This window comes from Gossypium raimondii, chromosome 13, assembly GCF_025698545.1.
Source record: "Gossypium raimondii isolate GPD5lz chromosome 13, ASM2569854v1, whole genome shotgun sequence".
NCBI lineage: Eukaryota > Viridiplantae > Streptophyta > Magnoliopsida > Malvales > Malvaceae > Gossypium > Gossypium raimondii.
The window spans coordinates 14,815,911-14,833,429 of record NC_068577.1 but is presented as its reverse complement, the minus strand read 5'-3'; the positions used below and the strand labels follow the sequence as shown (position 1 = coordinate 14,833,429).

At 35.3% G+C, this 17,519-nt stretch overlaps 1 non-coding gene across 1 annotated transcript; it reads left to right on the top strand.

Annotated features, from left to right (window-relative positions):
- Positions 1 to 11,288: 11,288 nt before the first annotated feature.
- LOC128036276 (small nucleolar RNA R71) lies at positions 11,289 to 11,395 on the top strand. The gene has a single exon (XR_008193074.1). It is a non-coding gene; the product is annotated as a small nucleolar RNA R71 (small nucleolar RNA).
- The last annotated feature ends 6,124 nt before the right edge of the window (positions 11,396 to 17,519 follow it).

Here is a 17,519-nt window from a genome sequence, read left to right as displayed (position 1 = left end):
CTTTGGGGTCCTTGAAATTTCCACGGGATATTCCAAGTAGTATCCCTAGGATCCCAAGAACTTTTCCTTAGCTTCCAGTAAGCACTTTTAAGGAAAAAGTGTCCGTAGAGGTGCCCATCCATGTGATCTTGTCAGGTCCCGCTAAAGGATGAGGAGGAGGTATGCTTACAATTCTTCTAATAGTCTCCTCAATGACCCATAATCGAAAAATGTCAAGATTCCAAGCCCATTCTCTATGATCAAATCCTTAAGAGTGCACTCCAAATCAAGATTACCATGAGATAAAATTTGACTTACTAAAGGTCCTACACTCAGAATCCATGGATCTTGCCAAAACTTGATCTTAGACCCATTTCCAATAGACCAAAATAGATTCTCTTTCAATAAAGGCCAGAATTTAGAGAGGGCATTCCATAAAAAATAGCACCTACTTCGAGCAATACTTTCAGTCAAATCTTCTTCCATCCCATTATTCGGCCAGAGAACCCTAACCCACAAAGTAGAGGAATTAATTGCAACATTAACCCCTAGTTTAAGCATGAACGAAGTGTTATGATCCCTCAACTACCTTAACCCAAGACCACCACAAGACCAAGGTTGACACATCGTCTTCTAGCTTACCGACACCATTTTTTTCCTTACTCGAGGATCCCCAAATAAATTATCTGACCATACATTCAATCTCCCTGCAAACCCCTATAGAAATCATCATGGATTGCATGAAGTAATTGGGGATCGATAGTAGAACTGGTTAAGCTAAAGTAACTCTTTCTGCTAAAGACAATTTCCTGGCATCTTAACCATGCAACTTGCTTCGAACATTGTCAACAACAAACCTTAGGGAGTTGTTAGTTACCCTTTCGTGAAAAAGGGGCACTCCCAAGTAAGTGCCAAGATTTGTCATTATCTAAAAACTAATGATACCACCTAGACGTTCCATAGAATCTTTATTAACCCCATTGGAGAAAAATAAATTCTTTCCCACATTAATTTTATGTCTAGATAAGCACAAAACTCCTCCAAGATAGCTTTAATCCTATTAGCTTGTCCAATATTCACATGACCAAAAATAACCAAATAATCATCAAAGAATAAATGAGACAGCTCCAGACCTGGCCGATATAGAAGTATGGGTCTCCATAAGCCTGAATTAATCCTTAATCGAATACCATGTCCAAGCCACTCCATACAAAGGACAAAAAGATATGGTGATAAAAGGAACCCTTGACCAATCCCTTTTGTCGGTCAGAACTTCTGCGGGGGGAAACCTACAAAGTAAAACCTGTAATGGAAGACATAATAACATTGTGAAGAAAATCATTGATACTTAAAGCTTTTAAAGAACCATCAATAAAGTCCCAATTGACTCTATCATAGGCTTTCTCAATATCAATTTTGCTAGTCATCCAGTTCCTACTCTTTTGTTTACTTCTCATGGAATGGATCACTTTTTGAGCAATAATAACATTATCTTCCTGCTATGAATCAAGCCTGCTCAGGGGCAATGATTTTTTGGAAAACAACTCTGAAGCTATTTGCTATAACCTTCATAACCAATTTGTATAGAACCGTGTATAAACTAATAAGTCAAAAATGAGAATTTCTCAGGGTTAAAAACTTTAGGGATGAGGACAATTAAAGTGTTATTCAACTCCAGATCGATAGCTTGTACAACAAACACCCTTTGAACCCACTTGAAAATGGCTTTACCAACCACATGCCACTAACTCTAGAAGAAAAAAGAATGAAATTCATCACTTTTCGGTGCTTTCAACTAAGACATCAAAACCTCCTTACCAATAGAAGAACATCAATATGTTCAAGCCTTGGGAAATTACTAACCAATAAATTACTCATACCAACAGAATGCTCCCAATACAATTTTTGGAAGAATCTAATTGCCTCCAGCTACAGATCAACTTCTTCAAAAAGCCACTCACCATCCTCATTTTTTAGGGCAAATATCCAATTATGCTTCCTTATTTGTAATGTGCTTTTATGGAAAAAGGTGGTGTTACGGTCCCCAAGTATAACCAATCACATCTCGCTTTCTGTTTCTACAATAATTCCTCATGATGAAGAACACTTTCCATCACCTTTTGAATACCTGAAAGCTCCCACAAAGTCATTTTTTACGAACACCACTGTGACCATACACAGACTTGTTCCAGGATTTTATATTCAATGTAAACTGATCAAGAGACTCCACCATACTCTTATAAAAATCCCAATTATTTTTAATAAACTCAATAAAATTTCGGTGTTCAACCCAACTGCGAAAAATCTAAAGGTCAAACTTCAAGCATAATATCTTTCAGTTTTAAAGAGAGAATGTGAGTTCGATGATTTGATTTCAACCTCGAAAGATGTGTTACTGTACAATTAGAAAAAACATTAAACTAAGCATTATTTCCAATTACTTTATCGAGATGTTCAAAGACCCATCCTCTATGCCAAGTGAAAGAGGGTCCTTTAAATGCCAAGTCTTGAAGTTCAATAGCTCTATTAAATCACCAAAAAAGGACACCTTCTCCTAAAAGATCTTTCGCCTATTTTATCATTAGAGGATAACAATGCATTAAAATCTTCGATGGCAATCCAAGGATGATTACCGACCGGGATAGTCAATTTTAGTCCCTCCCAAAGCTTATTCTGCTTTTGGCCGACAAGACTACCATAAACAAAAGTGACATAAAAAGGTTGAGCAGGTACACAACTGAAAACCCGAACAGGAACAAATTGAGAATGATTATAAACCACCTCCACTCAAACTGACTCTTTCCAACCAATCCAAATACCCTTAGAAAAACCAATAGCCTCCACCCGGTGAGAATACTGAAATCCCAATTTAGCGATGATTCTATTTGCTTTGACATCACTAACTCATGCTTCAAATAAACCAACAATATTAGGCTTGAACTCCAAGTTATACTCCTGAAAAATACAAGGGAACTTGACACTGGCACAACCTTGACAATTCCAAGTGAAAATTGACAAATTCATAAATGCAATCAAAGAAAAGAAGACTAACCTTTCACTTTTCAGATAAACCCGAAACCTTGGCATGTATTCCTTTTGTACCTAAGGAATCCTTGCACAAGTCTTTTCCAATCTAAGTACTTATTAATTCCACCATGGAATTCATCATATTTTCCAGAGGAACTCCTAAAAATCCGACAACCTTAAATTGGTCTCCTCATTCTCTAATAACCATATTAAGCTTTCTTCCATACCGGCCATTCTCATTTTTACCGCCAAACCATGTCCTTTTATCCCCTATTTAAGCTGAATTCCATTAGCAAAATTAGCACTTCCTAAATTAAGGCTTATGTTATGGTCACCTTTTTCCCTGAAGGTGACAGCAAAATGTTTCCTTGGATTCAAAACACCCCAATTTAGAATCACAACTCTTTCAGGGAGATCCTCAAATATAATATTGAAGCATGAAATCAAATCTGCATGGAACTCATCAATAAAGGAGTTAAAATTATTATTACCCAAATTAAAAGCAAGTTCCCCCAAACCAAATTCAGAAGGCATAGAAGAGCCCAAACTGTCGTTGCTCTTTGGGGAATTAAGTGAAAACCCACCAGCATGAGGCCTGCTAAATTTATCATTAATTTATGTATTAATAATTGGCCCAGATCTAATCAGCTAATCTGTAACACCCCTAACCCATAACCGTCACCGGAATAGGGTTAGGGATAATTACCAGAGTTTTCAAACTAAACGAACATAAATCTCAAACATTTCAAATCACATCAATAATTATATTAAATCCAATTTAAAACATGCATATTGTCCCTTAAACGAGCTCTCGAGGCCCTAAATACACGTTAGAAACAAGTCGGGACTAAATCAGAAACTTAAAGAATTTTTCAAGAAATAAGGAAAATTTTCAAAGTTGTAGGGGTCACACGGCCATGTGGGCATTCGAAATAGGGACACACGGTCGTGTCTCAGACCATGTCCGTGCTCGTGTAACTTATTGACTTTGGTCACACGGTCAAGCCACACGCTCGTGTGTCAGGCCGTGTGCCATTCGAAATAACCCCACAGGCCCATGTGCCAGGCTGTGTAACCCTTTGAAAGCTACAAGAGACACACGGCTATGTCACCTGACCATGTGTCACACACGGCTAAGACACACGCTCGTGACTTTGCCCGTATGGACGAAAATATGTCATTTTAAAAGCCATTTTCTCACCCAACTTGCCATGAACCTACAACCAAAATTTCACATATATGCAAGCCAAAACAAGCCACCAAATTCAAGCATAATCAAGCTATAAATTTAATGTATACAATCATACAACCAATATGCCCATGGGGAACCTCAACTCAACATTTAATCTTGTAAAAATACAATCTCAATTTGACTAAAATGTTCAACTAAACTTGAACTAATCTTACATCAATAACCAAACCATTGAATTCACTTACTAAAACATACCAATTGGTACCAAAATTTCCATTCAACAACTAGCACCAAAATGTACATATATTTCATATAAAGTAAGGTACCAATTCACCACATTTCCAACACATCACAAGACACTTATAGCTTCCATTTTAGATTACCATTTCATCCTTAATCATCCAAGCATCAAGATCTAAGGTAACAACCACTTAAAGACTAAATATTTACATATTAAACTAAGTTTACATTAACACACAAAATCCTAAATACAAGCCAAGTAGATGGCAACTTCAACAACCAAAAGCCTATACATGCCATTATAACTGAAAACAAAAACATTCATAGGTACCGATATAGCTGATGGATAGTGTGATAAATCTCCGACAACTTTCGAACCCGAACGAGCTTTTAATAACTACAAATACGGAAAAAAATAAACACAAAGTAAGCATGCCATGCTTAGTAAGTTTGTAACAACTATACTCTAAAATTGCCAATACATTAAACAACCACAAAGCATGTATATCCAAATTCAACATGAGAACAACTAATTCGAAAACTCATATATATGTATTCGTACTCTTAATTTCCACAACGGTACACATTACCTACCTTTCATCATAATAATGAAATTTACATTGAAAGCTCTTATCGAAGTTCACACGAGGTAATAATATGATGGTTAACACATCTCTTTTCAAAATTCGATAACTAAAGTTATCCCTTTTCATAGCTCGATAGTCGGTGCTATCCTTTATCCTTTTTCACATTTGATGGTCATCACCATCCCTTTTCATTGTTCGATGGTCGTCACCATCCCTTTTCATAATTTGATAGCCAAAGCCATCCCTTTTCATAGATCGATAGCCAAAGCCATCTCTTTTCATAGTACGATACCTGAAGCCATCCCTTTTCATAATTTAATGGTCGTCACCATCCCTTTTCATAATTTGATGGTTGTCACCATCCCTTTTCATAATTGATAGCCGAAGCTATCCCTTTTCATTCGTTGATGATCATTGTTACGTCGTTGAATTTTTCCGTCAACACACAATTTAATATTATGCAATAATAGTATTTATATCATAATTGAAAACACTATTTAAATGTATGAACTTACCTCGACAATAAACGTAGAAAACGAAGTCGACTAATCTGAAGCTTTTTTCTTAACTCGATCTAAAGCCGTACGTGGATTATCTTGATCTAAATGAATAAATTTAATCAATTTAATAATTAATCTATTCAATTAAATCCAAATTCACATTTTGCAAAATTACACTTTTCCCCCTAATATTTTAATTTCTTTACAACTTAGTCCTTAGGCTCGGAAAAGGAAATTCATACAATTTTACCCCTACCCAAGCCTAGCTAAATATCATATACACTTATAACAGCCCACACATTTCATTAATTCACAAATTATACCATGAGTTTTTCACATTTTTCAATTTAACCCCTAATTGATAATTTCATCAAAAATCTCTTTACAAAAGTTGTTCATCTAACAACAACTATCCATTTTCTTCCATCAAACAACAAAAGAAACCAATATTCATTCATGTAAAAACTTAAATCCTTTAACAGTTTTACAAATTAGTCCCCGGGCTAGCTAGATTAAGCTACAATGATCCTGAAAATATAAAAATCATTAAAAACGGGACAAAAATAACTTACCTATGAACAAGATGAAATTACTGAAAGTTTAAGCTCAAAAATAGCTTCCCAAAGCCCTAATTTCGGTTGAAGAATAGCTTAAAGATGATATCTTTAATTTGGTTTTATTTAATTTACCATTTATTTACCTATTTACATATAAAACCTTTAATAACATTAATAATTACACAAATGCCAAGCCATGTACATCCACTATCACTATTTATGGTCTAATTACTAATTAAAGACTCATACTTTAAGGTTCTATAGCTATTTAATCCTTTAACTACTAGAACTCAACTTTTACACTTTACGCAATTTAGTCCTTTTTATCAAATTGAGCAAGTAAATGATAAAATTTCTTAACGAAATTTTTATAGGGTACTACTATCATACTGTAGATAATAAAATAATTATAAAATAAATTTTTCGACTTCAAATTTGTGGTCCCAAAACCACTGTTCCAATTTCACTAAAATTGGGCTGTTACAACTCTCTTCCCCTAAAGGAATTTTCGTTCCCAAAAATCTTACCAGAAAAGAGGTTCGGATATTCTCATAGCTTACTCAGGTTCCCAGGTGGCTTCTTCTATTCCGTGTCATTGCCAAAGAACCTTTAATAAAGCTATGTTCTTATTTCTCAACTGTTTAACCTCTCGAGTCAAAATTCGAATGGGTAATTCACTGTACGACATATCAGACTGAATCTCCACATTCGTCAGGGAGATAACATGTGAAGGATCAGATCGGGTTCTTGTAAGCATTTGCTCACCACTCACCTAACTTGTTCAGCTGCATCAATTTCTTCTCACCTGCAAGTTTAAGATCATAGTTTAGGAATTTTATTGCCCAGAATGCTTTATGCTCGAGTTCAAGCGATAAATGTAAACTTTTTCCATATACAAGCCTGTAAGGAAATGTTTCTATGGGTGTTTTATATACAGACCTAAAAGCCCATAAAGCGTCATCTACTTTATCACTCAATCATTTCTATTTGACTCTATAGTTTTTTTTAGGATGCGTTTGAGTTCTTGATTTGCAACTTTAACTTGCCCACTAGTTTGATGGTGATAAGGGGTAGTTGTTCTATGATGCACCCCATACTTCTTAAAAACTTTATCAAATTGAACGTTACAAAAATGCATACCCCTACCACAAATAATCGCTCTAGGTGTTCCAAATCGAGAGAAGAGCTTCTTAAGAAATCAAACTACCACTTGAGCATCGTTGGTAGGTGAAGCTTGAGCTTCTACCCATTTTGACATATAATCGACTGCTACTAGGATGTATTTATTACCAAAAGAGCTAGGAAATGGGCCTATAAAATCAATGTCCTAGACATAAAAAATTTCACATGAGAGTATATAAGTTTGAGGCATTTCATCATGTTTAGAAATATTACCTGTTCTCTGGCATCTATCACAAGAAGCAACATACATGTTAGCGTCCTTGAATAGTGTGGGCCAATAAAAGCCTGATTCAAGTGTTTTATGTGGTTTCCTAGTCCCACTATAATGTCCTCTTGTTGGTCCTAAGTGGCAGTGTTCCAAGATTTTACTCGCTTTTGATTTTGTAACACACCTCCGAATTACTTCAACTGCATAAACATGAAAAAGAAAAGGATTCTCCCAAAAATAAACTTTCACATCGGCAAAGAATCGCTTCTTTTGATGATGTGTCAACCCTTTTGGTAGGATGTTAGCAGCTAAGTAATTTGTGATATCCGCAAACCAAGGGACTTCAGAATCAGTTATAACCAAGAGTTGTTCCTCAGAAAACGAGTCATTTATCTTATTCTCATTAAGCTTCTTGAGATGTGAATTCTCTAGTCTAGAAAGGTGATTTGCTGCAAGATTTTCAGCTCTCTTCTTATCCTGGATTTCCAAATTGAATTACTGCAATAATAAAATCCATCTTATAAGTCTAGGTTTTACATCCGATTTCGTTAGAAGATAGTGGAGAGCTAAATGGTCAGTGTAAACAACAACTTTAGATAATATTAAATATGGTATAAATTTATCGAATGCAAAAAACCATAGCTAGCAATTCTTTTTCTATAGTAGTGTAATTTTCTTGTGCATCTGTCAACGTCTTGTTGGCATAATAAATTGGCTAAAAATGGTTGTCTCTTCGCTGTCCAAGAACTACACCTACTGTAAAATCACTCGCATCACACATTAGTCCAAAGGGTAAATTTCAATCAGGTGCAATCATAATCGAGGTATTAATTAATTTTTCTTTAAGAGTATTAAATGCTTCTAAGAATTCCTGACTAAAATCGAATGGCACTTCTTTTTCTAGAAAATTTGTTAAAGGCTTAGCTATTTTAGAAAATCTTTAATAAACCTTCTATAGAACCCAACATGTCCTAAAAAGCTTCGAATAGCCTTAACTGAACTAGGGGGAGGTAATTTTTCGATGGTTTCAATTTTTGCTCTATCAACCTCAATCCCTTTACTAGAAATTTTATGGCCCAACACAATCCCTTCTCGAACCATGAAGTGACATTTTTCCCAATTAAGCACAAGGTTTTTTCCCTCACATTTTATTAAAACTCGTTTTATGTTTTTAAGACAAAGATGGAAAGAATTATCGAATACCGAGAAGTCGTCCATAAATACCTCCATAATGTCTTCTACAAGTTCATCAAAGATGGCTAATATGCAATGTTGAAAAGTAGCAGGAGCATTACATAATCTAAAAGGCATTCTTCGATAAGCAAACGTACCATATGGACATGTAAATGTCATTTTTTCTTGGTCCTCGGGAGCTATCGGGATTTGAAAGTAGCCAGAGAGTCCATCTAGGAAGCAATAATACATATGCCCAGATAATCTTTCCAACATTTGATCTACGAATGGTAGAGGAAAATGATCTTTCCTCGTGGCATCGTTCAACTTCCTATAGTCAATACAAACTCTCTATCCCGTGACTGTTCTCGTTGGAATAGGATAAATAACTCCAGCATCTAGAAGTTTAATTACCTCAACCTTAACGACTTCCTTCATGTTAGGATTTAGTCGTCTTTGAGCTTGCACGCATGGTTTGTATTCATCTTCTATTAAAATGTTCTCGTTGGCTACACCAATCATGCCTCTCTTCTTAGGAACAACCTACATAGAACTTACCCAAGTACTATAAAAAATAGGATAAAAAACTCCAGCATCTAGAAGTTTAATTACCTCAGCCTTAACGACTTCCTTCATGTTAGGATTTAGCCGTCTTTGAGTTTGCATACATGGTTTGTACTCATCCTCTATTAAGATTTTATGGGTGCAAAAAAAAAAAGACCGATCCCTTTAATGTCAAAAATCTTCCAGGCTATAGCTCTTTTATGTTCCTTCAACACTTTCAATAACTCATCTTTCTCATTTGGCTTTAAATCTGAAGCAATAATCACTGGTAATGTAGAATTGTTTCCAAGAAACGCATACTCTAGGTGATTTGGTAATTGTTTTAGTTCCAATTTGAGAGGTTCTTCAATAGAGGGTTTTAATTTCAATTCATTGCCTACCTTAATGTCATCATACTTTATATGTCCCAGTGAGGACTCACTAGAATCTAAATCAATTTTCATCTTACTTATTAAAACATCATCGCCATCTACCTCCTCTCCTTAAACGAAAAACAGTTCCAACGTGTCCCTATGAACGATTTCTTGTAATGAATCTTGAATAACATGATCAATAGAGTCAATAAAATAACAAGAATCATCTTTTTCTCTAGATAGTCGCATAGCATCATAGGTTTTAAAAATAATCTCTTCCTCACCTACCCTAAGCACAAGTTTACCATCACCCACATAAACGATAGGCCTTGCTAAAATTAAAGGCACCTGAACATCCTTATCCATGTCAAGCACAACAAAATCAACAGGGAATATGAATTTATCTACTTTTACAATGATATCTTTAATAATACCCCTAGGATATTTAACAGATCTATCAGCTAATTGAATACTCATCTTAGTGGGTTTTGGTTCCCCAAAACCAAGCTACTTAAACATTTTATAAGGCATCAAATTAATGCTAGCACCCAAATCTGCTAATGCTTTCTCAATGTTTAAACTACCAATAAAATATGGAATAGTAAAACTTTCTGGATCTTTCAGCTTAGTTGGTAGTTTATTTTGGACAATAGTTGAACATTCCTCGTTGATTTCCACAGTGGATAGCTCTTCAAACTTCCTTTTATTTGTTAATAGCTCAATTAAAAATTTTGCATATATGGACATCTGCAAAATAACTTCAACAAAAGGTAAGTTAATATGCAACTATTTGAAAAGTTCAAGAAATTTACCAAATTGTTCATCCATGCGGTCTTTCTTCAACTTTGTTGGATATGGGATTGGTGATTTGTATTCTTTAAGTACCGGTGTTTGAATTACTTCGAGATTTACCCCTTCATCGCTTGCCTTATCAGATGCCTGTTGCAACTTCTTTTCGGGTTCAGCCAAAACTTTCCCATTCCTTAATGTAATAGCTTTCACATGCTCTTTTGGGTTGGGTTCGGTGTTACTAGGTAAACTACCTTGTTGCCTTTTTGAAACCAATTTAGCAAGCTGTCCAATTTGATTTTTGAGCCTATGAATTGACGCTTACTGTTTTTTCAAAGCTGTCTCGGTGTTTTGAAAACGGGTTTCTAACACCGAAATAAATTTTGCCAACATCTCTTCAAGGTTCGATTTCTTCTCTTGCTGATAGGCTTGTTGAAAGCACGGAGGGGGTTGTGGTCTTTGGTTTCCTTGACCACCCCATGAGAAATTTGGGTGGTTCCTCCATCCTGCATTATAGTTATTACTATAAGGGTTATTTTGAGGTCTAAAATTATTACCCATATAATTTATTTGCTCATTCTCTATGCTAAGACCGAAAGGTAAATATTCCGGATTACTTATTCCACCTCCATTTGCATCACATTGCCTCACCGGATGTACCTGCATAGAAACACATAAACCATCAATTTTCTTATTTAAAAGTTCTACCTAATTCGATAACATGGTGACTGCAGCTAAGTTAAAAACACCGGCTGCTTTTATCAGTTTCGTCCTCATGACTTGCCACTGATAATTATTTAGTGACATCTCCTCTATAAATTTATAAGCCGCTTCAGTTGTTTTATTATTCAGAGTACAACCAGCTGCTGCATCGATTAACTGCTCAGTTGAGGGATTCAAACTGTTGTAGAAGGTTTGAACCTGTAGCCATAGAGGTAACCCATGGTGAGGGCACCATCTCAGTAAATCCTTATACCTCTCTCATGCATCATATAGGGTCTCTAAGTCGATCTGAATGAAGGAAGAGATATCATTCCTTAACTTGGCTATCTTAGCCGGTAGGAAATACTTCAGTAGAAATTTCTAGGTCATTTGATCCCATGTAGTGATAGAACCTCGTGACAAACAATTCAACCACTGTTTAGCTTTGTTCCTCAACGAGAAAGGGAACAACCGTAGGCAAATGGCGCCGTCAGAAACGCCATTAATCTTGAAAGTATCGCAGATTTCAAAAAAATTGTCCAAGTGAGTATTTGGATCTTCGTCTTGCAAACCATCGAACTGAACAAATTGTTGTATCATCTGAATAGTGTTCGACTTCAGTTCGAAATTATTCACAGCAATAGTAGGTCTCACAATACTCAATTCATCCCCAGTTAAAGTGAGCTTGGCATAATCGTACATAGTACGAGGAACAGAATTTGAATTTGCAGAATTTGCAACAACCATAGGAGGCAACTGATTATTCTAATTATCACCCATCTCCTCAGTAATAATAATAATGCCCTCCTACTCGTTATTATACTCTATCGACTCTGCCTTGCTTCTATACGATTTCTGCGAGCTATACTTTCAATCTTACTGTCAAATAATAATGTCCCGACGGGCTTCTTCTAGTTATAAACTAAAGGGACCTACCAGAAGCAAATAAAATAAAAATTATTAAACAAAAATTAAACTAAAAAAATAAAATGCAATAAAAATAAATGGATAAATTAATAAAAATCAAGTGTTCCTAATATTTTAGTCCCCGGCAACGGCGCCAAAAACTTGATGGTCACTAAACTAACTATAATTACGACAAAGGCAAGCGCAACTATCGATCAATAGTATAGCCATGGTGAGTAGGGAATATCGTATCCACGAGGATTAAAAGTACTAGTAATTACCGTTTTCCTATTATTTAGCCGATAAAGTGAAGCAATAGTTTTTAATCTAAATTTACTAATCTAATTTCACTACGAACGCAACAGAGAATGGAATGGGAAAATAATCGAAGATAACCAATGAGAAAGACAATACCCAGGACAGAATCCACTTAGACTTCACCTATTATTCTGAATCTAAATTAAATGATTTATTCACTTGTGTCTTGATACGTAGAAATACTTAAATTATGTTAATATCTCTTTTGAGAGTAAGAACAACTGACTCTAGGTTGATTAATTGAAATCTCTTTCTAATTAAAACCCCTATCCTCACATTAACTCGATCTATGGATTCTACTATTATATTTTACTTTAATCCGGTAGATTTATGTCATCCTATTTCTAGGATTGCATGCAACTCCACTCAATTATGTTAGATCTACTCTTAAATAGGGGCTTTTGCTCCACTGAAATAAGCACATTAAACATGAATTAATATCCTAAAAATATTAAAACACGAAATAAGCATACATAAATGAGAACAAGAATCAAGTGTTTATCGCATAAAAATAGAAATTAAATAATAAGATTCTTCACAGGTTTCATCCTCCCTAGGTATCTAGGGGATTTAGTTCATAATACTGAATAGAAACAGCTCAAAGTTAGGATAACAACAAGACATAATGAAACTGAATAAAACTTCAAAGGAAATTAAATAGAGATCTTCGATCTTGAAGGAGATCCACTTCTGAGTTTATTCCAATGGCATTCTTCGAGTATTCTCTTCAATCTTCTCTGAGTGCCCCTTTAGATCTTCTTCTAATTGGTATTTATAGACTTTAGAATGTTCAGAAAGCCTAAAAATTGGGTTTTTCCTCTTATTTGGGAAGCAGTGTGCGATATTGATACGGGCTGGCACATGGGTGTGTGGCCAGCCCGTGTGGCTCACATGAGCATGTGGCTAGCTCTGTGGAAATGCCCAGGCCGTGTGGATCCTGGAAACAACTCTATTTGTTCGATTTTGGCTCGTTTTTCGCTCCTTTCTCTCCCAAAGGCTCTCCTAAGTATAGAAACATGAATTTAAAGGATTAGGAGCATCAAATTCACTAATTTATATAATTAATAATCCAAAAACGCATTAAGAATGAGATTAAAATATGTTACTTTTACAGCTTATCACTTATCCCTCAAAGACACAACCACAAACAGAACCCAATCCACAACCATGTCGAAATCAGACGCCACATCACCCCTATTGTCCTTCAAACGCACCTTCTTGGTATTATAGTCTTCAACAAAAAGATGAGCATCACTTCCTTCCTCACGCTTGATTTTTTTTTATTCACCTAATATGTATTTTTTTTAAACTATATTTTAAGGTTAACAATTTAATATTCATTAACTTTTATATGATAACATTAAAAGTTAATTCAATTAAGTAAAATCTTAAAATAAAGAAATAATTTATTTAAATTCAACTTTATATTTAATATATAAAAATTATAAAGAAAATACTTTAACAAAAGGCATGGAATAACTTTTAAAAATTAAAGGGAAGGATCAAAAGAGTAATTTATCCAAGTACTCAATTTGTAAACAAATGCTTCAAATAAAAGCTGTCATGTGTAAAAAAACATTATAACGTGAAGATGATGATGATTATTTTAACCTAATATATGATACCCGTAAATTTTTAACATTATTAACAAAAATATTTGAAAATTTACGTTAAATAACATTCACAACCTTCATCTTTTACATTTTCCAAAATAAGAACAGTTTTTTATTGAAAAATGGATATCAACTAAAATTTGAATATAAATTAATCATTAATAAGTCATAATGATTAGAATATTATTTGGGGTAATTATATTTAATATTTCTTATGAAATGACCAATCTGTATTTGGATTTCAATATCCATAGATTATTTTTCGGAAAAGGAGGAAACGATGAAGCAAGTGGGCCAAATGGGGATTGCTCCAAAACCAGAAGCAATGAATCTGGATAATAATAATAACAATAAAAAGGAAAAGTATCCATCATAAATATATATATTCCCTGATTATGAAATTTCATTCATATCCATAATTATTACAATATATGGTGGTGGGCAATCGCAATGCCATGATTCTTCAAACATCCATCCTATCTCTATGTAGTTTTATTTGATATGCTTTATAATATCGAATTTGAAACGACACCAATTTAAAACGATTCACACTTAAAAGTAATTCAAACAAATATCCGTCCGAAAAATTCAACTAATAAATTCTAAGCTACCGAATATCACACGCATGCATATCAACTATCAACTCAATTACAAATAACATAGCTTGGTAAACAATTTTCTCTCTTAAAAGAGATCATTATTGATTGAATGAATGTTTCAGTAGATAGGTGGTCGCTTTACTATGTAATGATATTATATTATGCACATCAATGTGTCGATCGACAAGGAAGATGGACCACTTTGCCAGCTTCATCTGTGGTGTTTTTCAGTAAGGGATAAGCTTATTTTGCAATCAAAGTGCCTTGAGTAAACCACTTCAAACTTGAAAGGCCCAGCTCCTATCTTTTCCTGGTTATATATAATTGGATTATGTAATGTATTTTCCTATGTTGGAGTTTATGTATATTGGTTAGTTAATTACTTATTCAATTTAACTGGAAGAGTTGATATACCTAAAAAGAAAAAACACTTTGATGGCTGAATTTATATATAATAGATGAAGATAAGAGTAAGAGAATCACTTAATTGATACAATACTAATACTTTGATGGTTCAATTAGTATTCTTTTTTTTTAAGCAAAAACTTTTACAAGTACAAATATAATTACATGTACATGCCTAAGCAATTACAAAGTAGGATCAAACTATTATAATGCACAAACGAAAGAAAAAACAATAATGATTCGGACTAAAACACTCCAATGCACAATTGCGCAGGATAGGATACAAACTTGGGTACTCAAGATCTAGAGCCTGAGCTTTTGCCAACCGTATCAAAGGCTTCATTTGCTAATTAAAATGTTTTGGAATTTCAACTTTGAGGATCAATCTAAAATTCAGGCCATAGTTAGAGGACGTCTTTTGGAAATAACCCTATAATAGAACTAAGGAGTTCTTTAGAGGGATCAATAGCTGAAAATGCAAAGCACTAGTTTTGTTGAAGCCGTGGCCTGCATTGCAACAAAGAACCAACAACAACAAATTGGTCAAAGACCAACAAAGACAAATTGTACAATTTTAGTCGCTATACTGTTTTGTAGCAAAGAAATGGAGTTGGTTCAGGTTATAAAATTATTTTTGAATATTTTGTTCCTATGGAACTTAGCCTAAATCTTTGTAATGAGTTAGCTAAGTTAGTAGGAAAGATTGATGATGTAATAGCTGGTATGCCACTTTCTTTTGTATACAAGTTGCTATATTTTTAGTAAGTATTAAGTAAGAGCGTTAAATTAGTAGGTAATCACAAATACTTTTGTAACCTTCATATATTCAAAATTTGAATGAAATTATGATGACTTTCGATTACAAATTTTCTTCTTTGAGTTCTTTTCTTTTGTTTTTTCTTTCATTCGTTTTTGCTTTCTTTACTCGCCATTGCCATTTATCCAACAAATGGTATCAAGAGCTTTCAGTCTTTGAGGGCCTTGGTTGTACAACGTCACTAAGCAAATTGTGTTTGAAACAAAAGAAGAAGAGGTTGTTTTGCTTGCTGAAAAATGAGTTTTACACCACCTCCTCCACTGTCTTTCTTTGGAGAAAATTACAACATCTGGCGGTGAAAATGAGAACATACCGCAGGCACACGACTGTGGAATGTTGTTCTCAATGACATTGAGCCACCACCACTAAGAGCTAACCCGACTATAGCCAGATTAGGCAAAGACAATGAAGATCGTGCCAAGAAGTACAAGGCTATGTCGTGCCTTCAAAGTGGAGTTTCGATGTTATTTTCACAAGAATAATGGCTTGTGACACTCCAAAGCGAGCTGGGACAAACTCAAGGAGGAGTTTCAGGGTCCGACAAGACCGAACAAAGAAATGATCAACATGAGAAGAGATTTTGAAAACCTCAAGATGAAGGACTCGAAACCATCAAGCGATATCTTGTAATCATGGCAACTGCCAACAATATAAGGTGCTTGGGGAGGAATTCGATGACCAAAGAGTGGTTGAGAAGGTCATAACAACCTTGCCGAGAAGTATGAAGCAAAATTTCTTCTCTGGAAGATTCAAGGACTTGTCAACAATCCCTTTGATGAGCTTATAAATGCTCTTTATGCTCAAGAGCGAGAAGGGCAAATAGGCGGGAGGACCACCATGAAGGAGCTTTTCAGGCTAGAGGCAGAGAAAGCTCAAGTGCAAACTTAAATGTCAAAGGCAAAAAGCCTTGGACTGAGAAGAAGAAGAAAGAACCTGTCAAAAGGAAGTTCCCACCTTGTGTCCATTGTAAGAAGACTACTCATCTTGAGAAATACTGCTGGTACAGACCAGACATTCAATGCAGAGCACGCAAGCAATTTGGCCACATTGAAAAGGTTTGTAAGAGCAAGTCAAAAACACAACCACAATTTCAAAGCCAAGCTCAAGCTGCAGAAGAGGTTGAAGCACCAGAAGAGCATGTTTTTTCAGCATCATGCTTTGCAAGCTCGAGCAAGGTTAGCAAAATTTGGCTGATTGACAGTGGATGTACCCACCATATGGCTTCTGAGAAGAGTATATTCAAGGAGCTTGACACTACCTTCAAGTCCAAAGTCGAATTGGCAATGGTGAGCTCTTTGGAGGCAAAAGGAAAGGCAAGGCCTTGATAAGCACCAAGTCGTATTAAAACCATTTCGAGGTTCTTTATGTACGACATTGACCAAAACTTGCTAAGTGTTGGCCACTATTGGAGAAGGGCTACTCTCGATTTTTGAAGGCAAGAACTGCTTTGATCAAAATGCTGCTTTGGTGAAGTGTTGACTACAATGGCTATGCAAGATGAACCTTCATTGTGGATGTGAATCAACTGCAAGCCAAGGCATATGCATCTCGGTCGATGAGACAGACTTGTGGCACGGGAGGATGGGGCATGTGAACTACAATTCACTTGAACATCTTTGCACAAAATGGATTTGGTCGGTGACATGTCCAAAATTGAGCCAAAGGATGCTGTATGTGAGGTCTGTCAGCTAGGCAAACAGACCAGATTACCCTTTCCAGTCAACAAGGCATGGAGAGCACAAGGGAAGCTTCAGCTTATTCATACAGACATCTGTGGACCAATGAAGACTACCTCCTTAAATGGTAGC